The sequence below is a fragment of the Tamandua tetradactyla genome, chromosome 1 (assembly GCF_023851605.1).
Source record: "Tamandua tetradactyla isolate mTamTet1 chromosome 1, mTamTet1.pri, whole genome shotgun sequence".
Classification (NCBI taxonomy): Eukaryota; Metazoa; Chordata; class Mammalia; order Pilosa; family Myrmecophagidae; genus Tamandua; species Tamandua tetradactyla.
The window spans coordinates 212,733,810-212,760,715 of NC_135327.1; the positions used below are offsets into that span (position 1 = coordinate 212,733,810).

Genomic DNA, 26,906 nt, shown 5'->3' on the forward strand with positions numbered 1-26,906 from the left:
AGAATTTCCAACTCTACTTCAGCCAGCCAGCTTCTCTATGGGAATTCATGAAAAACCTTCACAGGAGATCCTAGCTTGTGGCCTGGCCTATGGAATTTGAACTTGCCCATATTCACAGTTGTGTCAGTTCTGTTTCTCTAGAGAACACCGATTAATACAGATTTCAACATATATTTTGGGGGGACACAATTCAACCCATAATAAAATGTATATGTGCTCTAACAGGTAGAAATGACTGGAGAATTTTGGGTCCATAATCAGAAAAAGTCCATGCTAGCTCCCTTATAAAAGGATATCTAGATTTAAAAAAAAAAATCATATGTAAATGCTTAAAAATGCTGCTCTGAACCACTGACACTGCTTCTAGCTTCATCTCCATTCTATACATATTTATGGCCTTTAGACAGCCAGAGAGGTAAACAGATTCCCTTGCCATGTCCGTTTGTTGTTTTTCTTGCCTGGCCTCCATTCCTGTGGATCCTGGTGACAGCACTAATATTTGACCTGGAAGGAACAGATTCTCCCCACTTTCAGTCAGTAAGCTGTGCCCACACCTCTGATCCTAGTGATGGATAATTTCTGGAGTCATGGATAGGTTTCTTGAGTTTCTGGAGGGAAAACGTCTTTTCTCATTTGTGGGAATGGCTGGAAGGGAACCTCTCCTCTCTGGGAAGGTATGTTTATGTGTGAGCTAGATTTGCTGTAATCATTTTGCTAGTGGAAGAGGGGGTCCTGGATCTGTAGGAATGAGGCAGAAGTTGCCATGGCAAGGCAAAAAAAATTAGGTCTTTGGTGACCTTGTTTGAGCATTTGGCTCAAACTACATCTGAACCTAGACCTATTTACCAATAAATCCCTCTTCTTTATTCTATTTTAAATTGAGTGTTCTGTCACTTGCAACAGAAAAATTCTTTGTTTGTTGTCCCCATGTGAGTAAGGATCATTTTCTTAGATGCTTAGCCCTGAAATAGTCCCCCATTACTGCCTTTCATGACAACCTGGATCATTTTTCATGGAGAAAATACAAAACTAAAGCATTTAAGATTGAATTTGGGGCTTGGTTCAGAAAGAGAGAGTCTGAGTTGTTTGCTCAAACTGGCCAATTGCAAACCTGCTGTGGCCTTGTCATAAGTCTTAACATTATTTTAGTATGTTACATCTAATGTCCAAGATAGTGATGTTCCTTTATTTAAAAATATGTACCCCAGAGAACAAAATAATATCCCAAACCTTCCTGGAACGTGTCTTTAATGACATACTTTCATGTAACTATATATCAGATGTGGAGAGGTCATTGACATGGGATATATAACTCTTTTTTAGCAAATTCACTAAAAATCAGATGCATTTTACAATTGGTGGCATAGTAAACCTTTTTTAAGAACTTCCTAGAATGGATTAAAGCCTGCTTGTGTATGTGTGTGTACATATATACATGTATGCTTTTAAATGCTCACCTTAAACCTAGAAATATAATGAACACTTAAAGACAAACGGCTGTTCATATACTGACAGACCTTGGAGAGTTTGGGTTCACGGATCATATGAATTCAAACAGAAGATTGTATCCTGGAAAAACTGTCATGAATAGTAGAATAAAATATATATGATAAAAATTCCAAGGTTTATGTGTGCATTGAATAACTGTAAAGAGGAAATGGGTATTGTTAGAAAGGATAAGGCAAAGCAACTGCTAGAAAATTGTGTTGAAAGGATTATCAATGAAAATGTAAACGTTATCTTGAATTCCTCAAGAATTAGAGCAAGAGAAGGTATACAGAGTAAAACTGTAATCATGATATTTAGTTTATCTTGGAATTGGGAATGAATCAGCAAAAGGCATTGAGAGTCTCTGGTGTAAATAGAGTTTTGGAATTCTGATGAAGAGGTCTGTGGCTTTTCAAGATTTGCTCTATACTATAAGCATCTCTTCTATTCTCATAACTTCCTAAGATTTGTCTCCAGAAGTCAACCAATTGCTGAGTCTGCAAAATCCATTGTGATAATCCTTATTTCGTTATTATTATTTTTCTTACTACTCTCCCATAAATGATGGTCTCCTTGTCTTCATTCTCTGCCTGCTTCGGTTTTTCTCATATAAATGTTAGAATGATATTCCAGAGAGACAGCTTTAGTGATGACACTCAATTGCTGAAAATCTTTTTTTTTATATTGTAGGAATAATGTATTTTCTGGGATTATTGAGAAATAGAAGCATTGAGAACATCAGAAATTTATAATTACATAGGGTTTAAACTAAGGTGTTCTATGAAAGATGGAAAAGTAAAGTCTCAAGTTAAGTAGAAGTTTCTTTTCTATGAAAAATTCAGTAGAAAGAGGTATAACCCTTTGAGTGATGTTATCCTCAATATGCATCTTTTACCTGTACACCAAAATTGGCCAGCTATACCTTTATCATTTCCCAGACAATAGAAAATGGGGTGGGGGATGCCAGTCGAGTTAGATGAAGAAAAGCACTTATTTATTCCTTTTTAGTTATACAAATTGGAAATATCATGCAGAACTTCCAGTCATGCTCCATCATCTAAATTTAGTCACAAAACCACACAAAACTGGAGAAGCGTCTAGAAAGTAACTCTAGTCACGTGACCAGCTAAGACTTTCTATATCATTAAATAAGAGTATAATGAATATCAATGAAAACTAATGGTTTTAACTAATGGCAATTTAACCATTAATTTGTATATTTCTTTACCTGCACAGAATATGCAGGAATGTTCAAAACCTAAACTCCAAGTAGTTACTGACCCCAGTTTAGAGTCAAGTGTTTACATCAGATTGTTTTCCTAGAGATTATAAAACAATAATTTTTTTCATTATATGCTACCTTCAACATATATGTGGACATGCAATCACAAAATTCATTAGAGGAGAAGATTTTGAGTATACATGAAATAGAAATAAATTCATACATGTATAAAGATGACTGCATAGATAGATGGACTAATATATTAGAAACATTGACTCACACAATGCTCATGCAATCAAAGTTATCAACATGTGGTGGTTCTGTTATCATTCACCAATTTTGGTACCTATTATTTTTTATTTCTAAAAATTTTAGCCATTAAAACACTTTTGTTTTCAGTATCCTTTCTTTTTTTTGCATAGGCAGGCATGGGGAATCGAACCTGGGTCTCTGGCACAGAAGGCGAGGAATCTGACACTGAGCACAGTTGCCCACCCAATGTTCATTTTAATAATTGCTGATGAACATTTTATCATGTGATTATTAATTTGCCTTCTGCACAGTACCTTTAGTAAAACGTCCATTCAACTTTTTTGTCCATTTATTAATTAGGTTGTTTCTTCTCCTAGTGCTGAGCTTTCAAGTTTCTTTTTATATTCCATGTATATTTACCATGTTGGATGTGTGATGTGAATATGTTCCCCCCAGTCTGTATCTTGCATTTGCATTACCTTAACAATGTCTCTGTCAGAGAAAAATATTTTAATTTTGATAAATCTAATTTGCCAATATTTTCTTTGGTGGATTTTGATTTTAGTAAGTTATCTAAGAACTCATTGTCTAGCCAGAGTTCACAAAGATTGCTCCTATGTTTTCTTCTAAATGTATGTAGTTTCACCTCATATATTTAGATCTATGATGCATTTGAGTTAATTTATGTATAAAGTATGAGTTGTAGATTTAGGTTAAATTTTTGCATATGGATGTTTAGTTGTTCAGCACTATTTGTTAGAAATACAATCCTTTCAGTCTTAGTGTTTCTGGCTTCTAAGATAAACACCACACAATAGATTGGCTTAAACAATGGGAATTGGGTCATGGTTCTGAAGTTATGAGAAGTCCAGAATGAAGGCATCAGCAAGGCAAAATTTTCTCCCCAGGATCTGTAGAAGTATGAGTCTACATTCTGACAATCCCTGGGCTTCCTTGGTTTGTGTCTCTGTCTTGTATCACATGGAGATGTCCTCTCTTTTCTGGGTTTCATTAACATCTGGCCTCTGATTCACCCCAAAGTTTTTTTCCCATATGGCCAGAATTTCTTCACTGAGAAGCATTTCCAATTTTGTCAAAAAGCATTTTCTCAGGCTTCTGGAATGGCAGGATGAGCAGTTCAGCACATGATATATCTGTAGCTATATCTGGGCCTGGGACTGGTTGAGGGGTGGGGACGTGGTGTTCTCCAGTAGCACAGATTGGGTCAAGGTGGTGGCACTGGAAGAGCTCACACTGGGATCAGCTGATGAGCTGGATGGCTGACATGGTGGCCAAATTGGCCTGGGTGGTGGTAGTCTGCTGCTGTGTGGTGCTGGTGTTGGGGAGCTGGCCTGCCAGAAGGCAACCAGACTAGGCAGCTGGGCATTGCTGAGCTGCTGCTGGAGCATGAACTCGTGAAGATATTGAGTGGCATTGGGCTGCCTCTGCAGTGCTTGCAGAGCCTGTGTTGCTGGCCGTTCATACAATGGCATTTGAGCTATTTGGGGCCAAGAGCTGTCCCCCCATCCCCACCTCCGAGCTGGAACTCCCATTGGTGGAGCTGGAATTCTGCTCGCTCTCACCTCATGTGATGGTCCAGGGTCCCCAAGTCTGGTGCTCTGATTCAAGACCTTAGTTCCTGCCTTGGCACTGAAGTCCTTCCGGGGGACGTCCACCTCATGTGTCGGGGGACCCCAGTCGCCAGGCTGGTGGGGGGAGGGGCGGGGCTCGCTCTGCCTCCGAGGAGGTCTACCCTTGCCTCCTCCCCTTCCTGGAGGGGCGGGGGCGCCAAGGGAGGGGTGGGATGGCCGGTCTTGGGGACTCCTTCCAGTCCTGTCACTTCTTGCCGACCGAGAGGGTGGGGGTTCTTCTTTTAGTTTGTCTCATTCTTTATTATTTTTTAAAAATTTGTCATGTTATGTATTTCCAATGACGAACTTTTGTCATATATTTTTAAAATTTATTAATTTTTATTAAAGAAGTCATGGATTTATGGAAAAATCATTCAGAAAATACAGAATTCCCATATCACTCCCCTTTTACATGCATTTTTCCCCTATTTGTAACATTTTACATTGGCATGGTAACTTTGTTACATTGACGGAAGGATATGGTTATAATTATTATATTAACTGTAAGCTGTAGTTTGCATTAGGTTTAGCAGTTTGCGTTATACAGTCTTTTGTTTTATATAATTCAGTGACATTAATTACATCCACAATGTTGTGCTACCATGATCACCACCCAAAACTTTTCTATAACTCCAAACAGACACTTTGCATCCATTATGCATTAACTTCCCATTCCCTACCTCTGCCTTGGTCCCTGGTAACTTATATTCTATTTTCTGACTCCATGAATCTGCTTATTTTAAGTATTCCCAATCTGTGAGAGCATACCACATTTGTCCTTATGTGCCTGGCTTACATCACTCAACATTATATCTGTAAGTTTCATCCACGTTGTCACATGTTTCAGAAGTTCATTCATTTTATAGCTGAATAATATTCCATTATACATATGCACCATATTTTGTTTATCCATTCATCTGTCAATGCACACTTGGGTTGTTTCTGTTGTTTGGCAATTGTAAATAATGCTGCTATAAGCACTGATGTACTAGTATCTATCTGTGACCCTGTTTTCCTTCTCTTTAGGTATAAACCTAGAAGGAGGATTTCAGGTTCATATAGCCATTCTGTATCTTTTTGAGGAACACCATTCTACTTTCCACAGTGGCTGCACCACCAACAATGCACTAGAGTTGTAATTTCTTCATATCCTCTCCAATACTGTATGTTTTCTGTTCTTTTAGAAATAGCCATCTTTGTGGCTATGAAGTGGATTTTGTTGTGGTTTAAATTTGCATTTCCCTAATGGCTAATGATGTTGATCATCTTTTTATGTTTTCCCTTTCTTTCTTTCTTTTTGTATGCTGTATGGTGGGGGTCATATCATTCTTTTTCCATGTGAGTATTCCACTATTGCAGCACCATTTGTTGAATTTTTGTTTTTTTCTTTCTTTCTTTCTTTTACTTGTTTGTTTGTTTTGGAAAGTGCATGGGCCAGGAATTGAACCCAGGTCTACTGCATGGCAGGTGAGAATTCTACCACTGAACTATCCTTGCACCCCCCACTTTATGTGCTTTTCTACCATTTGTGTATCATCTTTGGAGAAATGTCTATTCACATCTTTTTCCCATTTTAAATTATTTGGGCTGTTTGTCTTTGTTTTTTGCTGATTTGGAGGAGTTTATATACATATATATATATTCTGGATGTTAATCTCTCATTTGAGATATGGTTTGAAACTATTTCTCCCATTCTGTACATTGTTTTTTCACTTTCTTGATAATTTCCATTGATGCACAAAAGTTTCTAATTTTGATAAAGACATTTATATTTTATTTCTTTTGTTGCTTGTGACTTAGGTGCCATATCTAAGAATCCATTCCCAAATACTGGGTCATGAAGATTTGCCCCTATGTTACTTTTGAAATGTTTTATAGTTTTGGTTCTTATTTTTAGGTCTTTGATCCATTTTGAGATAATTTTTGTCTATGGTATAAGGTAAGGGTCCTCTTTTGCATATGGAGATCCTGTTTTCCTAGCACCATTTGTTGGGGAGACTACTGTTTCTCATTGAGTGGACTTGGCATCCTTGTTAAAATTCATATGGCCATAGATGGTGAAGATTAATTCCTGATTTCTCAATTTGATTCCACTGACTGTCCTTCTGCCAGTACCATGCTGTTTTGATTATTTTAGCAGAGTAATAATTTTTTTTAATTGGGAATGTGTGAGTCCTCCAATTTCACTCTTTTTTTCACTGATCTCGGCTATTTGGGAACCCTTAGCCAAATAGGAGATGATTGACTTTTCCATTTCTTTGAAGAAGGCTTTTGGAATTTTGATTGGGATTTCTTTGAATCAGTGAATTGTCTTGGGTAGAATTGACACCTTAGCAATATTTAGATTTCCAATTTATGAATACAGAATGTCCTACCATTTATTTAGATCTTCTTTGATGTCTTTAAGAAATATTTTGTGATTTTCCACATACAATTCTTTTACATCCTTGGTTAGATTTATCTTTGCTAGTTGCTCAAAGATTCTGTGGAGGAGATGACAACCTGGAGTGACTTTCACCACCATCTTGTTCCATCAGAGTTGATCAAAAAGCTCTAATAGTTCTCATTCTTGTAATAAAATGTATACTCTTGCATAGCACTTCAAAGAACTTCATGATCACATCCTGTCTACCTTTCTAGCTATTCCCCTCATGTATTCTACAGTTCATCTAAACTGAGTTATTCCTTCTTCTTCCTTTATGCACAGGGTTTTTGCTCTCTTTCCCTCTTTTTTGTTACTTGTTGTCCCTGGAATGTAGCTTTTTCCACACATCGGAATTTCTAACCTTTCTACAAATGAAATTCAAACTCTGCCTTTTACAAAACCTTTTTTGATTCTTCCTTCCTATCAAGTTGGAATAATTATTTTTGTTCCTTTGAGCTCCCCCAAACACTGTATAATTAATTATGTCAACATTAATGAGTCATCTACCCTATAATGTGGTTATTTCCATAATATCCTTATGGGGTTAAAGATCTCTTTGTTTTGTATGGTATAAGATCCTAACTCAGCACATTAGCACATTGTCTGTAGAGTATGTTCATTTGATGTTAAAAAATACATAGCCTAGTGCATTGTGCATAGTAAATATTCATTCAGATATAATCAAAAGCATTTGAAATATATGAGATGATGTTAAAGTAATGCAAACCTAATGCTATATAAATATAATTGAATTCACATTTCACAAAAGGATGGGTATACATGTTAAATAAGCACATGTAAGATACTCAACATTGTTAGTAATTAGGAAAATGCAAGTTAAAACCACAATAAAGTACCTTGCACACCCAGTAGAATGGCTATAATAAAAAAAAGGATGCAATAAGAAACATTTGTGAGGATGTAGAGAAACTGAACCTTTTATACAAAGCTAATGGGAATGTAAATTGTACTACCACTTTGGAAAACAGTTTGGCATTTTCTTTAAAAAGTTAAAGACAAATTTACCACACAACCCAGCAATGCTAATCCTAGGAATCTACCCAACTGCAAAAAAATTCATATCAACAAAAGGCTTGTACGTGAATATTCATAGCAGCATTAGTCACAATAACCAATGGGTGGAAACAATCCAAATGTCCATCAACTGGAGATTAGATGAACAAATGTACAATGTCCATGCAATAAAATATTAATTGGCAATAAAAAGGAATGAACTACAGATACATGCTATAACAAGAATAAACCTCAAAAACACTATACTAGTCAACAAATAACACAAGGTCTATGATTCTATTTATATGAAATATCCAGAAAAGACAACTCTATAGAGACAGAAAATAGATTCCTAGTTGTGTGGGGGTAAAAATAAGGAGTGACCACAAATGGACTCAAGGGATCTTTTCATGATTCTAAAATTGGATTTTGTTGATGGTTACACAATTTTGTAAATGCTGTTTTGTAAAAATAACTCAATTGTACAGTTAAAATGGATGAATTTATGGTATGTGAGTTAGGCCTTTCTAAAATAGTTAGAAATAATTAGACTTCCAGATTATAGCTACTTTATCCATTGGAAGAATAAAACACAACCTAACATCATTTAAACGATATTTTAGCAGAAACATTCATAAGGATCACAAAAAGGATAAAATATGGAATTTGTCTAATTCTCACTTATTTATGATGTTTTAATAGGATAGTTGAACTGATGCAACAAAGTAAAAAGAATATCTTCCTATACACGCTACTGAAATGAGAATGAAATTTTGGAGAAAACTCACACGACTATTGTTTTTAAACACAGTTTTATATAAATCTTAAATTTTCAACATTTAAGTTCGAAAAGTTTGCTTCCATGAAGACTTTTTGGATTTAATATATTAGTTTAGTCACATAAATTGTCTGTACATAGCAGTCTTTTACTGATTAATTATTCACCCCGATGTCTATTAGCAAATATTTACCACTTATAGGCTAATTAAAATTGAACCTAGGCTACTCTTAAATAGAGGTCATTTTAAAGCTCTTCCAAAGAGAAGGGCTTTTAGGAGAATTGCCAAGAAAGTCCTGCTCAGAGGGTAGTTATTTATAGATCAATAAGAAATTTAAAAACACAGGTGGCCTTCAATACTCATAGGTCTATTGTTCATTTTAATCAAGCATCAGATTCTTTTACACTGGATGATGACATAAATCAGGAAAGAGGAAGGTGGGTTAACCGGCAGTAATTAGTAAATCAACACTTACATAATAAACAGCACTATTGTTCGTGTAAAATGATAATTTTTTTTTTTTTTGAGGAGGGAGATAGCTTCCTCTTCACCTTGCCCTCTTAGCACGTCTCCTTGAAAACATAATAGGCCAATAGGAGGCTCCATATTTTGATTGTACAGTGTAAGATCAAAGACCTTCTGACCATTGCAAATGTAATGCAATGGAGCTATGACTGGAGCTAGCTCAGGGGTCCCTCAAAGGACATTTAGGAGACAATCACAAGGCACATCCACTTACCTCTCAAAGAGGTAAAAGAGTTTTAATTAATCTTTTTCCTACTTTACTGTATACATTTCTGTGAAATTCTGTCCAGAATTTGTTGTCACTTTCATACTACCTTAGATGCATGTAAATGAGGTCACGCTTATTCAATAAAACATTTTCTCTTTCTTGGTACAGAAGGGTCATTGTTGACAGAATTGTTTTATTCCTCCAACACTACAAATCAGTGTTAGGAAAGGGTAGCATAGTCTCAACAAGAGAAGAGTTTAATCTTTTTCTGATGAGATATTGCACCTTTAAATCTATGGTATCGATTTCTTTTTAGAAAGATGTTTGCTTACTTATACTTCCCCACTCCTATGGAGTATTATGAGCTCTTTTCTATCTATTTCTTCCTTAATGACCACAAGACAATTCTTTGAGGGGCTTGTAGATTGTACTCACATATAAATGACCTTACAAGATCAAAACAAGCAAATACCAATAATTGTAATAAGGTCATAGACATGTTAGTATAAAAGATATGCAGAGTTGAGAAAGGACTATTAGTTATTTAGGTACAAGAGAGGAAAAGACTTCTACTTTTAAGGATATGTATGACTAGATAATCGAACATGATCTCCCCATCACAAGGCCCTTAACAATCACATTTGCAAAGTTCTTTTTGTTATGTAACTTAATATATTCACAGGCTCTGTGGACATTTTGGGGTCCTACCATAGTGAGGAAATGTGGAAATGGTCATTCTCATATCTACCTGTTGGGAATCCCTCTAGAGAGGGATATAGGATTAGCAAAAGCCCAATAAATATATCAGACATTCAATTCAGCAATTTTTCTTTAGAAATCTATCCTAAAGATAACAATCATTTCTATACTCAAAACTGTTTATATCAATGCTTTTGGCAAGGGAAAAAAGTTAGGAAAATCTCAGTGTCTAACAATAACAGTAAATTAGTTAAATAAACCATGGTATATCCATGCATTTCTATTATCTATGTCTGTGCTACAAATTTTCTTGTGATTTGCAACTTAAGCAATTGTTGTTTATTTTTTTGCATAGTTTCTGAGGGTCTGGAAGCTGGGAGAGGTTTGCCTGGGTGGTTCTGGATCAGTCTTTCATGAGAATGCACTTAAATGTCTGCTGGAACTGCAGTCATCTGCAGGCTTGATTAGGGCTTGTGGAACTCCTTTCAAAGTGGCTCATTCACCACCTGGAAAGTTAGTGCTGGATGTTTTCAGTTGACCATTAGACTTCTCCATAGGGCTGCATGAGTGTTCTCATAACATGGTACCTGGGTTCCCCCAGAGTGAGTGATTGAAGAGAGGGGATGAGAAAGAAAGCACATTTTATGATCTAGTCTTGGAAATCATTTCCCATCAATTCTATAATGCTGTCAGGTGACCATTAGGCTTCTCCATAGGGCTGCATGAGTGTTCTCATGACATGGTACCTAAGTTCCCCAGAGTGAGTGATTGAAGAGAGGGGATGAGAAAGAAAGCACATTTTATGATCTAGTCTTGGAAATCATTTCCCATCAATTCTATCACATTTTATTGCTTAGAATTGTGTCACTAAGTCCAGCCCACACTCAGGAGGAGGATAATTAGACTCTTGGAGAAGGAGACATATCAAAGAATTTAAAGACATATTTTAAAACTACCACATCACACATATAATCAAATGCATTTAAAATGTGTTGCAAAAGTGCACCAAAGATTAAAAAATAGTAATAATATAATGTAGTGCTAAAACTATATTAGAGGACGTGCCACAGTGGCTCAGCAGGCAGAGTTCTCGCCTGCCATGCCGGAGACCCAGGTTCAATTCCCGGTGCCTGCCCATGTGAAAAAAGAAAAAGTACATTACAGATGGGAAGATGGCAGAGCAAGAAGCTCCAGGAATCAGTCCCTACAACAGCACCAGAACATTAGGAACTGTCTCAATCAACTATCATGAAACTCTGAATTCCAGGAGTATGTTGTACAACATCCAGGGAAGAAAATGAGGAAGTGGCTGGTAAATTACAATAAATTTCATGAAATTGTTCTCTCCATGGTGGTTACCATTGCCCATTCCCCACTCTCATGGCAGGCAGCAGCAGGGTCTGGCTCACGGTCTAGCTATCTGGTGTCAGGAAGGGACATACAAATCCACTTTCCTAAAATCTAAAGCAGGATATGTTCAGATTGCAGATCATTGCTTTTGAGTAGCTACTTTGGGATCCTGGGGCCCAGGTCTGAGAGAGTTCATTGTTACAACGGATCCTGGACAAAGGCGATAGAGGAGATTTAAAAATGGCACATTTCTCCAGAGCTACAGAGGAAGGCGAGGGAGAAGATCTTTCCTGGGAAGTAGAGGGGACATTTCAATTCCTATAAACATTTACCTTGGGCTGACCTGCCTCCCAGGAGGACTGATTTGTGATGGAGAGCACTAACCAATGCAAAGCCAATTTGCAAAACCCATGAAAGGTGTTGTTTTGCTTGTGTTCACTTGATTTTGTGTCTCTTGAAACTTAAGAAAATCTCTGCCATATCACCAAGTGGATGTAAACTCAAGATAAAGGCACGTCAGGGAGTAAGTTCCAGAGTTAGTATTTAAACATATTAAAATATACAGGGTGCAACAAAAAAAATGTCAGGACACACAAAGAAACAGGAAATGATGGCCCATCCAGAAGAAGAGGATAAAAATCCAGAAAACATCAGCAAAGAAGAACAGTCTGTGGATATACCGGAAAAAGACTTTTAAAAAATGATCTTCAATATGCTCAAGGAGGTGAAGGAAAATACAGGGGAAATAACTGAAGATATCAGGAAAACAATGAATGAACAGTATGGGAATCTCAATTAAGAGATAAATTTTTAAAAGGAACCAAACAGAATTATTGGAATTGAAGACCACAATAACTGAAATGAAAAATTCCCAGGAGGGTTTCAACAACAGATTGGAGCTGGCAGAAGAAAGAATCAGTGAACTCATAGACAAGACAATTGAAATAAGTCAGGTTGAGGAGTTAATTATAAAAAGTGAAATATAACCTAAGAGACATCTGGGACACCATCAAGTGTACAAATATACACACTGTAGGAGTCCCAGAAGAAGGGCAGAAGGATTCTTCAGAGAAATAATGACAGAAACCTTCCCAAACTTATTAATTTTTCAAAAGATGTGAATTTGCACATCCAAGAAACCCAGAGAACACCAAATAGGATAAACATGAAGAAAGATATACCACATTATATTTTGATCAAACTGTTGAATTCACAGGATGAAAAGAAAGTTCTGAACCCTGAAAGAGAAAAACAACAAGTTATGTAAAGGAAGTCCCAATTAGAAGTTCTAGCAAGAATAGTTAGGCAAGAAAAAGAAACAAAAGACATTCAAAATTGAAAGGCAGTGGTGTGATGGTGGCTCAGTGGCAGAATTCTCACCTGCCATGCTGGAAACCCAGGTTTGATTCCCAGTGCCGGCCATGTAAAAATAAAAAAATAAAATAAAATAAAATTGAAAAGAAGAAGTGGTTTTCCTTGTTTACAGATAACCTGATCCCATATATAGAAAGTCTTGAAAAACACACAACAAAGGTCCCCAAGTTAATAAATGAATTCAGCAAAGGGGTATAAAATCAGTACCCCAAATCAGTAGTATTCTTATACACTACTAATGAGCAAAGTAATCAAGGAAAAAAATCAATTTGCAATAGCAACTGAAAGAACAAAATATCTAGGAATAAATCTAACCAAAGATATAAAGGACTTATTCACAGAAAATGACAAAATATTGCTAAAAGAAATCAAAGAAGACCTAGTAAGTAAATGGAAGTAAATGGAAGGGCATTCCATGTTCATGGGTTGGAAGACTAAATACTATTAAGATGACAATTCTACCCAAAGCAATTTACAGATTTGATGCAGTCCCAGTCAAAATTCCAATAATCTTCTCTGCAGAAATGGAAAACCCAATCATAAAATTGTATGGACAGGTAAAGGGCCCAAATAGCCAAAACCATCTAGAGAAAAAATGAAGCTGGAGGACTTCCTGATCTTGAAACTTATTACAAACCTCCTGTAATCAAAACAGCAGGACACTGGTACAAAAACAGACATATAGACCAATGAAATAAAATTGAGAATTCAGAAGTCAACCCTCTCATTCATGGCCAAATGATTTTTGACAAGGGGGCAAAGACCACTCAAATCATACAGAATAGTTCCCAACAAATAATGCTAGGAAAACTGGATATTCAAAAGCAAAAGAATGAAGGTGACCCTTACCTAGCACCATATACTACTAAATATGGATGAAAGTCCTAAATATAAAAGCCAAAACTATAAAACTCCTAGAAGAAAACATAGGGAAGCATCACCAGGTCCTTGCAATAGGCAATGATTTCTTAGATCTTACACCCGAAACACAAACAACAGATGTAAAAATAGATAAATGGGGCCTCATCAGAATTTGAAACTTTTTGCATCAAAAGGTTTTATCATGAAAGTAAAACGATAACCTACACAATGGTAGAGAATTTTTGGAAACTGCATACCCTATATCCAGAATATATAAAGAAATCCTCCAACTCAACAGCAAAAAAAAAATCAACCAAATTTAAAAAATGGGCAAAATCTTGAACAAACATTTCTCCAAAGGAAATATATGGATGGCCAAAAAGCACCGTAAAAGATGCTCAACATCATTAGCCATTTGGGAAATGCAATCAAACTCACAATAAGATGAATTTTATTACAATGGCTACTATTATAAACTGGAAAGTTATAAGTGTTGGAGAGAACGAGAAAAAATAGGAACACTTATCATTGCTGACAGGAATGTTAAATACATAGCCTCTGTGGAAGACTGTTTGGTACATCCTCAGAAAGTTAAGTATAGAATTACGACATGGCCTGCCAATCTCACTTCTAGGTATATATCCCAAAGAACTGAAATCAGATCCCACCTGGAGCCTGCACATTTATCTTCACACTGATGGTCATAGTGGCGTTATTCATAATTGCCGAATGATGGAACCTAAGTGTCCATCAGTACGTAAATGGATAAACAAAAGGAGTATAGCCATACAATGGGATTTTATTCAGCTGTAAAAAGGAATGAAGTTCTTGTACATGCAACCACATGGATAACCTTGAAGAGATCATGCTGAGTAAAATAAGCCAGACATAAAAGGAAAAATATTATATGATCTCACTCATAAAAATTAATGGGAACAAACAAATTTATAGAGTCAGAATCTAGAATATAGTTTACCAAAAAATGAAATGGGGTAGGGAGTAGGGAAATAATACTTAAAATGTACAAATGTACAGAGTTTACCATGCAGGAGACCTAGGTTCAATTCCCAGACCATGTTCTCCCCCCAAAAAATTCACAGAGTTTCTATTTGGCATGATAGAAATGTTTTCTAATGGATGGTGGTGATGGTAGCACAGCATTGCAAATGTAATTAACAGCACTGAATTATACATTTGGATGTGGTTAAATTGGTAAATTTTAGGTTGTATATGTTACTAGAATAAAAAAAAAAAATTAAATCCATGGAACTACCCAAAACAAATAGTGAAATTCTAATTACATTATGGACTATAGTTAATAGTACAATGATAAAAATGTGCTTTCATTTATTGTAACAAATGTACCACATGAATGCAAGGCGTTAATAATAGGTTGGTATATAGGATCTTTGTATTTTATGAATGATTTTTATGTAAACCCACAACTTTCTTAATTACAAAATGTACAGTACAGAACAGAATATATGTTGTGATATATAACTATCATTAGCTATAACAACTATAATTATATAGCCACTAGCCAATTGCTTGGAAAACTCTATATACCTTTTCCTTAATATTACTTGTATAATCTAAGACCCTCCACCAAAAGTAAATAATTTAAGAAAAAGAGACTCTAAAATATCAACACTGATTTCCTCTGTTTATGATTTTGGATATTCTTCATATTTGGCACTCTGCTAATTTGCATTTTCAGATTTTTCTATAATGAATTTGTATGAGAAGCCGTGTAATATTGCAATAAAGAGCAGAGTCTCTGGAATTAAACCTCCTGAATTTGATTTCCAGTTATGCCAATTGCCAATTACTCAGTGTGTTACCTTGGAAAAGTTCATCATCCTCTCTATGTCTCAGTTTCCTCTCATGTAAAATGGGGGTGATAATAGTATAATCTTAAAACTACCGAAGGCTGACTCTTACCCCTGAAGTTCTGATTCAGTTGGTATGGTTGTGACCTGGACGAAGGTCAATCCTATCTTCTCAAAGATTCTAAATTTCAGTCAAGTTTCAGAACCACTGAAATAGACTTTTTTCCTCATTCATTTCTGGATTTCTTTAAGTAGGTCACATTTTCATCTCAGTGGAATAGGCAATGAACATGAGTTGGATGATTTTTGTTCCCTTCTTGCTAAATTTATAGGAAGAGGAAAAAAATCATTGAGGACAAAGGTTAAAATTCAAATGTTGTTACAACATATACCCCATTTATCTCTAATGCTACTAATTGATTTTAATATAACTTTAGTTATAGTTCAATAGCTAAAATTCATGTCTTTTTTTAATAGTGCTTAAGGACAGATGACTGCAATGTCACATAAAGTAATGTGCTCTGTACTGATTTTATATTATATGTATTTTTTATCGCATTGTTCCTCTTGTCCTGACATTGAAATAAACTCTGAGTAAGGTTTCTTTATTTTAAGTGAATGAGTGAAAAACATAACCCTGACACTGACTTTGAGCCCTTCTAATTATTTTGAGTTTTACTGAACTATTTTCCATTGATTTAAATTTTGAAGAAAATTCCTTGGTTTAAGGGAATAATTGGTAAATTGACCATGAAATCAATAGGCCTGGATGTGAGCTTGGCTTGGATATTATGGAATGCCCCTTTCTTGTTCAAAGTCAGGATGATGCTAGATAATCCTTATTGAGCAAAATGTAATTGAAAAACTCAGCACCACATCATAAAATCATAGAATCGTACCACTTTAGAGCTGGAAAATCCCTCAGAGATGATCTGGTCTAACCACCTAATTTTATGGATGAAGAATCCAATAAAATACAGTTTCAGTTTATCAAAAAATATATTTGACTGAGCCCAGCTGCTTGGAAATCTCCAAGCTTGAGCCAGTGAGGCAGGGTGGGGGTGGAGGGAATTAGAGTGTTCTGTTGCCAAGCAAATATCCATTCACATTTCTTGAATGTTAGGCAGGACATGCTTCTGGAACTCTTAGCAAATTTGCCATTTCACCGGTAAAATAATCAAGATGAACTGGGAAAGGCCATTAGGGACAGAAGATATGGTGGGTAGTGGTCCAGAACAGAATATGTCCTTGAATGACAGTTTTATGGTTTAGTTGAGATATAACCAGAAAGGTGGGGGGAGGAGGAGGAGAAGATGAGGACTAACAAAATAAGCATCAAGTCAGAATTTTATGTTCATTTCCCTTCCTTGCATTTTAAATAATATTTGATAGTTTGGAGATTTATAAACAATTACTTTTGCCTTTACATTCTGATTTCTTTTTCTAGGGCTTAGAAACAAAATATTTGAGAGTGTCCTCTGAGATGTAAACTTTAGAAATTGACCCATATTCCTTAAAGAGGTAGGGAAGTTTCTAAATCTGTAACCCTGAACTGTGGCTTAAAAAAGGATGTACAGATGGGAGGGGTAGTGAGTCAGCCTTGGAAATACATCAAAAAAGGAAAGACACAGTGGGAAAGTTTGGCAGTGACCACCTAAGGAGAGGGATATGATTTTCCAGTGGAAGCCCTATTTCCATTTTGAACCTGACGGTATCAGCTTATCTTAATAACTCATCCTTCTTTCTCACATCCTATGTTCATTGAGGGAAGCTGTTTTTAATTTGCCTGTCCATCTACCAGGACCTGACTGTCTGGTCCCCAAAGTGATTATATTAATGACAGTAAGCCAAATAGTCCACTTCAATCCCTATGAGTTTGACTGATGTGAGTCAGACTTTAAGGAAAGATTCACTCTGACAAATCAGGTGTCTGAACTTACATGGCTCAAGAATAGCCCAAAGGGTGAATTGACCATGTTAGAAAGGTCCCACACTTACTGGAGTGCTTTAAGAGGGAACCATTTTGGAAAAAGTTTTAGACTCACACAACCAGAGTCCTTTGGGGAAAGGAAACGTCCCTGGGGAAGTCTTATGAAACAGAAGCTAGGAGAGACAGGTAGCAGACATCACCTTGTGCCTTCCCAGCTGACAGAGGTGTTCAGAAACCAACGACCTGAGCAGACACCAGCCATGTGCCTTCCTAGCTGATGGAGGTGTTCTGGATGGCATCAGCCTTTCTTGAGTGACCCTTTTTTGTTGGTGCCTTAATTTGAACATTTCATGCCTTCAGAACTGTATACTTGCAACTTAATAAATTCCCCTGTGTGATGATTAGGTTCTGGTGTCAACTTGGCCCAGTGATGAGGCCCAGTTGTCTGGTCAGGCAAGCACTGACCTGACTGTTGTAGCAAGGATATTTCATGGCTGGTTGATAAACCAGAAGGCTGGTGTTTTAAATCATCATTCAACTACATATGCAATCAACTAAGGCATTTCTCCCACAGTGAAATAGTACAATCAGCTGAAGCCTTTTAAGGAAGAAGAGAGACTCTTTCCCTGTTTCTTCAGCCAGAGAGCCTCTCCTGCGGAGTTCATCCAGACCCTTAATTGGAGTCGCCATCTTTACAGCCTGTCCTATAGATTTTGGACTCTTCCACTCCCATGGTTGTGTGAACACCTTTATAAATCTCATATTTACGGATTTCTCCTGTTGATTCTGTTTTTCTAGAGAACCCTGCCTAATACATCCTATTAAAAGACATTCCATTTCTGTTATACTGCATTCTGGCAGCTTTAGCAAACCAAAAGTTGGCTTATTGTATTGCCACTGAGTCCTGAGAGGAAGACTTGATAGAAAGAGCATAAACAATGCTTTCCATTTACTTAATGGAATATAATTTTTCAAAGCACTTCCATATAGATTTTTGCATTTTGTCTTCACAATCAGCTTTTAAAGTTGACTAGGAAGGTTCTGTTATTCATTCTCATTGCACATCTAAGAAAAGAAGGCCTATGGAGGTCAGAAAGTAGAGCTAGAATTTGAACCCAGGTCTCTTAAATCCTACCCCACTGCTCTCCCTACAATGAAGATTAAACCATTTATTTTAGAAAATGCTGCAAAAGAACTAGAAATAATGACTTCATTTGGGGTCTGCAATGGCTCACTGAATTGTATTGACTGGCTAGAAATAGAAAAAGCATGAAGATGACAGGAGTTTTTAGGGGCTTTTAGCAGGAGAAAGCTGCCATAGATGTGCTAATGCAATATCCAGTGTTAGTATTGCAGGTGTCCCATGATTAGGATGCCATTTTCCAGAAGAAGGGAGAGTAAACCAGAGAGCAATGCAGGGGAGCCTCACCTTCCATGTACTCCCTAGAGGCCTGTGTGTGTTCAAAGTTTTCTCATTATTTACAGATGACTATCTCCTCTCTGAAAAACCTTTAGACAGACCTGGCTTCCTTTGGATTTTCACTCTCATCAAGCAAGTTCCAGCCCTCCTGGGTTTTTAATGAGAGGAAGTGGCCACTTGGCTACAAAAGATAAGAGAAATGATGAGTCAGGGATAGAGTGCTATCTCCAGGCAGTGAAATAAATTCACTTTCACATCAGACTTTCTCACTGCCCTCTTTAACAAGGTAAGCAGAAATAGTTACTCTTCTGAAGCAGTCAAATTTATGAAATTGGTTTTGGTTCTAACAATAAATATATTAAAGCTCCCCCAACCCAAGATTCTCCTCATTCATAAAACACATGTCAATCTTAACATGCACTTGTAGCTTTTATTTCTGGTATAGAATTTCAGTTAAGATAAAATGGTCCAGTTCCATACATGCCCTGAGAACAAAGAGCTGTAGTTTATTACAGGGATTCCAATTAACTGGTGTCTGTGACCAGGATTACAGCTGGCTAAGTGCTAATGCATTATTGGAGGAGACTTTGAAAGTTTTTTAAACATTGTAAACAGCCTCAGAATAACTGATTCTTGTGCATAATGGCATTATTAAAATCAAGACAGAAATGGACTTTAATGAAGGACACTAATTGACAGCACATGAAGGAGAATGCTTACTTGTAGGTTTGTGTTTGGGACTACATAATTGTTATTTTCAGGTAAGAACTGCAAAGGAGGCCACAGTGGGCTTAACATCCTGCAACTCGAATGTTAATATATGAATCAAAGTATCTTTGGGGTGTACTGTTGGCTCTTCACTCCCATGGAGCAAGGAGAAGAAATGGTGACTTGGCTACAAAAGATAAGAGAAACGCTGAATCAGGGATAGAGTGCTATCCTAATATCTGTGGTCTCAAGCAAAAAGATATTTCCTTCTGAAAGGGGAAATTAAGCTGCTAGTCCTCTGCCAAAATTAAACCCAGAAGAGAAAAGTGTTACCCAAAATTGAATGAAAGGGTCACAAAACAATGTTTAAGATGCCTTCATATGCAAAGCCTTCAATGAATCCCTTTTCCTGAGATACTGACTATATTTTTCTTTTGTTTTTTGTAGATGAACATCCTTCATAGTAAAGCTAAAGAAACTAAAATGGCAAATGGATGAGAAGAGTAGGAAAACTGATGGAGAATGCCCTATTCATGCATCTATCTGCATGGAGGCCCCCGAACACTGAAGATTTAGAAGCATGAGGTTTGGGGCACATTAGTGTCCCTTTGACAACTATCTAGAGAGTGTGTACACCAGTTAAGTCATTTTATTCACAGCATTGAAAAGGCAGATAAACAATAACAGGGAAGGAAAATAAAGTATTTTTTTATTCTAGGAATGTTTTACAGGGAGAGATAAGATGCTACAATGCTTAGGACATTTGCTTATCATGATCGATTAAAATATATGAAGCATCCACTGAAGCAAGGTCTGGATTCTGAGACCCAGTGAGATAAAAGGTTATACATTATCTACCCATAATCTTAGAATTACATTTTGGTCAATAATGAAAAGTTTTGACTCATCAAACCTTTGGCCGGAGCTATTAAGGGTAGCATATTTGACTATTTCATGTTATTTTCCTTCTCAGAGCTGACCTTTTATCTGCCTGGGATTGAAGGAGGCTAAAAAATGCCTTCTTCAATACAAATTCTTTCCCCATCAACCTGCCTCTCTACCTTTGTTTCAAACTACACCTTTAGACATTTGTTTCTTTCTAGTTTTTGTAGGAAGGTATTGTTAAAAAAAAATTCATTGGAAAAATATCCATTTTAAGATACTACTAAAGTTTGTGATTTTTGATACTTTTATGGAAGCAGTAGTTAACAATTATTGTGCTCCTATCATTTGGCTAAGAATTAAACACTATCTCATTTAATCCTTCAAACAATGTTGAAATAAAAGTACTATTAAAATTTTCGTTTGCTGATAAAGATTCCCTATGACTTGATCATACAGTTAGAAAGTGGTAGAACTTGCCCAGTGGGCTTCTTAAACACACCCCCATTCTTTGTTCTTCTTTCCTCCTTCCATTCCTACTTTCCTTCATTCCTTTCATTTGACTTATATTTTACCAAGTACATACCAAGAGCTGGGCAGTGACCTCTTCACCAAGGATTCAAAGTTAATATCAATTTTAGGGTCAACTCCTTTAACTCTTTTTCCCAATACTTCATCTGATAATAGTACCTTGAGCTAAAAAGTACCCTGTACAACGAAGTTTTGGAGGGGAGGAAAAAACACAACTGCACGTCTGTCTTGGAAATGACTGGTCGGTCCAGAGTTTTTACTTGGAGCCAGGGATTAAGAATCAGGGTAACTGGCACATTTGATTTATATGACTGGAAGGCAAATAAATGGTGACATAAAGTGTGCAGAATAAAATGAATTTCCAAGCCCTACCAAGGACAAGTCCTTCTTCTCATTGACCCCCAGTTCCAAATTATTTTCTTCCCTTACTTTTCTCTTGTTTCTCCATCTCTTTCTCCATTCAAATAAAGACTGATAAGACTCATTGAATTATCCCCTTCTTATGCTTTAAAAAAAAATAGAATTGAAGTGCAAACATTTCTTCAATTTGCTACTGTCCACACATCCAAATGAGGGGGTAGGCAGCCATGTTCTTAAGTTCTTGGTTTGTCATAATCACTTTGTGAAAGCCATTAAGATTCAAATAGTTCAAGGCTGAGTGTGCCTCATTAATTCAACTTGTAAAAGCCACTTAGTGGTGTGGCTAATTACTGTTTAGAAGGTGCTGGAAGTTCCTCAGATGAAAGCACTTGTAATCATTACAGAACTCACAGCTGCTAACCAAAGAAACACTTTTTTTTTTTTCATAGAAGTTCAAAACTTATGAACTGAGTCACATTGTGGAGCATGGGCTCAACCTTTACACAAATGAGTGGAATTGTTTACTGCTTGGTCACACACCCGAACTAACAAATAACCCAGGCCAGGTTCCAGCAGGATCTCAGAAGAACCGTTCTTCTTTGCTGCACCTCTTCTTAAAGGTCTGCTATACTTGGAAGAAGCTGGTGATCTTTCTAAGGAGGGCCAGCTTGATGGTGTCCTCTCTGTAACTGTGGATAGGAATAATGCACGCAGCAGGTAGCACACACTTCAAATAAGTCTGGGTAGTCCTTGAGGCTATTTTGCCTCCTTCCTTTTTCCCCTCTTAATACTATATTCTGTTTTTGCCTGTTTCCAGGCAGCTATTTCTCTGTCAGAACTATCCTGATGTCCAAAGAGAAGAGGGCTTGTCTGGGAATCTCACCAAAGATTTAAGCACTTAAAGAGGCTTCATTATGAAAAGCACAATAAATGACCAAGGCTGTATTTCAACTCCAGTGGCTTGTTTTCCCTGCTGTTTTGTAGTGGGTTGTAAATATAACGAGTCATTGTAAGTCATTATCAGCATAAAAGATCTGCGATTTGCTAGTTAGGAAGTTTAATCACACCAGGCAGAAAGGCCGCCACCAATAAAGCAGCAGAACCCACTTCCTCCTGGCGTGCAACAATTTTTATAAACTCTCCGCAGAAAGAACTCGTAAGTTGCAGGTCATTCGCCCTTGCCTGCCAGGTCGTCCTGTTAATGCAGGATCCCAAGGGAATGAGAAACTCTGTCTTTTCACTTATCGGCAAGGATGCTTAACATACTTTACTCAAAAAAAAAAAAATTATATTGGGAGATGTTGAGCTCCAAATTTAAACAGAGCTTCTACTTGAAGGGTACGCCTACTTTGAGGGTAGATCAAAGGGATGAGCCTTTCCAAATTGCAGTTCAAGTCAACATTCCAAGAGTCAGAAGGGGCAGATTAAAATAGAATGCTGCTTGCAATAACAGTTGGGGTCTGTTCTGCATTGCTGAGTGCTTAATACAGCAAAGAAATCTGATTTACAAAGAGCTATGGCATGCCTTTAGCTCCCTAATTCATCTCAAAAGTAATGTGAGTTTCTTCTCGATGGGAAGAGCTTGCCATAGGGATTGCTGTTTTCTACCGGTAGGGGTTACCAGCCTATTTCAAATCAGTGGCTTTCTTTCTCGACTGGCAATAGAGTACAATAAATATATTCTGCCTTGAGAAAAGAATTTGTAAACAAGTGTGATGTGATATCTTGAAAACTGGTGCAAAGTGAAACAATTCATCAAATGCAAACTGAGACACGATTGTAGTTTTTAATTTGCAGCTTGTTTCTATGAAATACTTTTATCATTATTATTACTATAATATTGCTATTATTAATATTATTAATTGTCATCTGCCACTCCAAAGGCTAGAAACAGTGAATTCATAAGAATACAGAAAATGAAGGGACCTCAAGTCTATCTTCTCTAAAGCCTGCTGCTCAGCCAACCTATCCTGAACCAGAGAGCCCTTTTTCTGTGTTATTCTGAAAGCATCAGAGATGTGCATTCTAGGGCTTCCTTTCATAACAGTCTTCAAAAGACCTCAAAACTCTTTTCATCTCTTAACTGAATTTCTCTTTCTTCAGTGTAATTCAATTTGACGCAACAAAACCATACTATTTAGTACGGGGTGAAAACAAATATATATAAATGCTACTGCAGAGAGCTTTGACGCTAGTGAAGGAATGTATCATTTAGTAAGGTACTGTGTTTCTTTCTGACATCAGGGTAACTATAACAACTGTTTATTTCTAGGGTCATAATTGGCAGTTTGCTTTCACACAGGGGAAGGTCTCTAGCTCTATCTAGCTTCCACCTTAAAATCCTAAAGTGATATATGTTAGTAAAATCCATTTACATGTAAGGAAACTGAGGGAAGGGGAGTAAATGATTTACCCAAGGTGAAACAGCTATTGACTGGTGAAGGCAGGTTTAAAATCAGGTATTGGAGTGAAGAAAGCCAGACGCAAAGGGGCAGATATTGTATGATCTCACTGATTGGGAATAATTAGAATAAGCAAATTCATAGAGTCAAAATCTAGAATATAGGTTACTAGGGCACAGAGTAGGGATAGAGAATGGGAAATTAAAGCTTAAAATGTAATAGGTTCCTACCTGGAATAAGGGAAAAGTTTTATTCATGGATGTTGGTGATGGTAGCACAACACTGCAAACAGAATTAGCAGCACTGAAATATGTATCTGAATGTGATTAAAAGGGGAAATATATATATATATGGTAACAGAATACATTTAATAAAAATATCAATGGAACAACACGACACAAATTACATAGTCAACCCCAAGTTCAACCGCAGATGATAGTACAATTATAAGAATGTGCCTTCATCAACTGTAACAAATGTCCCACACCAATGCAAAGTGTTAATAATAGGCTGGTAAATGGAAATCGTCTATTTTATACATGATTGTCCTATAAACCCACAACTTCTCTAATGAAGAAAAAAAATCGGATAAAGTCCAATACATGAATTTTTTTATCTGCAATTCTGAAATCAAAAAAGGTCTCAAAACACAGCTATATTAAAAAGTTTGATGACCATAATTTATATGACATAACTCATAATCTTTGTAAAACTTTTATTCTGAGTATGTATAGCATTAGACGTAGAAATATTAAAATATTTTAAAAACAGAATAGTGCTCCAGTTCTTGCTGGGAGTATCATGTAACACGTGATGAATATATATTATCTTTCTAAAATTAAAAATTAAGAACTCTGAAACACATATTGCCTGAAGGGTTTTGCCTAGGGTATTGAGGATCTATATTTTGATGCTTCTTAAGTAGAAGGGTTACAGCAATGTCTAATATAATATTATATAATTTGTACATTATAAAATGTGTATTAAAGTCTCAGAATTGAAGAGAATCTTTACGTTAACATTCAACTTCCTTCTCAATGAAAATAACTCCTTTTTCAGCACTTCTGACAGCAGCTGGTTCAGCTTATCTGATTGGTAGTCTTTTCCACTGCTGCTCAACTTAGATTTTTAGAAAATTCTTCCTTCTATTCAAACGAACTTTCCTTCTCCATATCTTCCTTCACTGGCTTGAGTTATTTTTCATGGTTAAGCAGTATAAATACAGCAGAGCATATGCCCGGTTCCAGCAATGCTGCCATTTTACAGGACCATTTCCTCATTAACTCGTTTATTTAAACATTTTTAAAGTGATTTCAGATCTTTGAATCAAAGTTTTAGCCCATAAAAACTAATGCCATTCAATGGATGCTTTTGCTTTTCATAGTTCTAATTCCCCCGACCCCCCAATTTTATAAATGAACCTTTAAAAATACTTCAGCATTTAACAGAAAAAATACAAAAGTAAATGCTAATGAATGTAAGTGTTTCACCTCATGTACCTCCTTAGAAGGGAAAATTAAACTTCTCTAATAGAATGTAGATACTTTATCTTCCTCATCAATTGGCTTAAGAATAGAGTGCAACAATCAGGGACCTGAGAGAAGCCGTTGCCCAGGGATTAATTAGATTTTAGCTGCAAGTCTGGAAATGTAGATTTCCAAAATATTCTTAGAACAAATTAAGAATGAGCTCTTCACTTCTAATCTAGGCTTTTTTTTTTTAACTTAAGGAACAAAAATGGATTTATGGAAACCAAGAGAGCTACTTTAAAACGAGAAGCTGTAAAACCTGATTATTTCCTGGTAACACTGGATCATCTAAAACGTTTCGATGATCGAGAGTCTTACGTCATGAAACATTTCTATCACACACAAGGCCTTTCGGATGTCAGGAGTAGGTCGATGAGAGGCTCAAGTGAGATGTGGAGTGAAATGACTTCTACAGCTTGGGAAAAGGACAGTGTAACTCACAGGAAGTGATGCGGTTCTCCAAATCATCTCTCCGGAGATTTGAGAACGCTAAACTGGGAAAGGTCCAAGTCTCTGTTCTCCCTGTCTCTCTGTAAACCTACACACATAAACTCATATTACCTTTGTCTCCTATCCTTACACCCAAACATTCAATGATTTTTAATTGTGTGAAGGAGCCACCTGGACAGCTTTTAGACAGGAAGTATGAATTTTGTCATGGATAAATTTCTCTGCACAAACCGAATCACCAGGGTTTTTCCTCATTTTACTGAATAGTCTTGTTACTAGGGCATTTGTTCTCTCCTTTCAACCGAGTACCTTCCTTCATTTTATGTCACTCTCAAAATATGCTAAGCAGTATTACTGAGTCCAATGCTGTTTTAGTATAAATTTAAAAACTTCAGGCTACAAATATTTATAGGTAGTTAATTTCCAATTAAGTTATATAAAATTTTAGCTTATATTCCACCTTGATTGATTTATCGAAATATTCATGTTTTCCAAATTGCCTTTTTAATTTTTAATCCAGGCAAGGAATATTCTTATTAGCTCTGGTTAAAAGAACTTACATTGGGTACACGGGTGGTTCAGTAGAGTGCTCGCCTTTCATGCAGGAGACGTGGGTTCAATTCCTGGACCATGTACCCAAAAAAGAATTTTAAAAAAAGGCAAAAAGAAACATATCATATGACGTTCTGTTGAAGTAAGTGTCTCATCTTTCTGCATGCCCTTAAGTCCATACAAACACATACTGTGTCCTATAAAACCCCTGTTTTGAGCTGCCTAGGGAGACATATAGCCACCTAGGTTTTTCTTCTCTTTGTCACCATCCATGCTATGCATTAATGAATCATACCACTACCTGGTCCTTAACCTTGTTGCAATTCTTGATTTTTGAGTTTGAATTCTCTGACTTAAAATTCTGCATCTTTATTTCTGCAGTGCAGTCATAAATTAAGATACCCAAGATCACACCAGGCTAATACCATCCCTAATCTCTCTGACCCCCGTGTGGAAGGTGCCACCTGGGAGACACTAGAGAATGA

General features: G+C 36.6%; 1 long non-coding RNA gene across 3 annotated transcripts in view; it reads left to right on the plus strand.

The window, feature by feature from the left end:
• LOC143688027 (uncharacterized) overlaps positions 1-26,095 on the plus strand; it is a 45,912-nt gene extending 19,817 nt beyond the window's left edge. Inside the window, exons 2-4 of one of the 3 annotated variants that reach the window (XR_013177791.1) lie at positions 19,073-19,293; positions 20,163-20,353; positions 25,620-26,095. This is a non-coding gene — a long non-coding RNA (uncharacterized LOC143688027). The remainder of the gene's footprint in view (positions 1-19,072; positions 19,294-20,162; positions 20,354-25,619) is intronic. The other 2 variants (XR_013177792.1, XR_013177793.1) reach the window with 2 other exon arrangements.
• Positions 26,096-26,906: the final 811 nt, after the last annotated feature.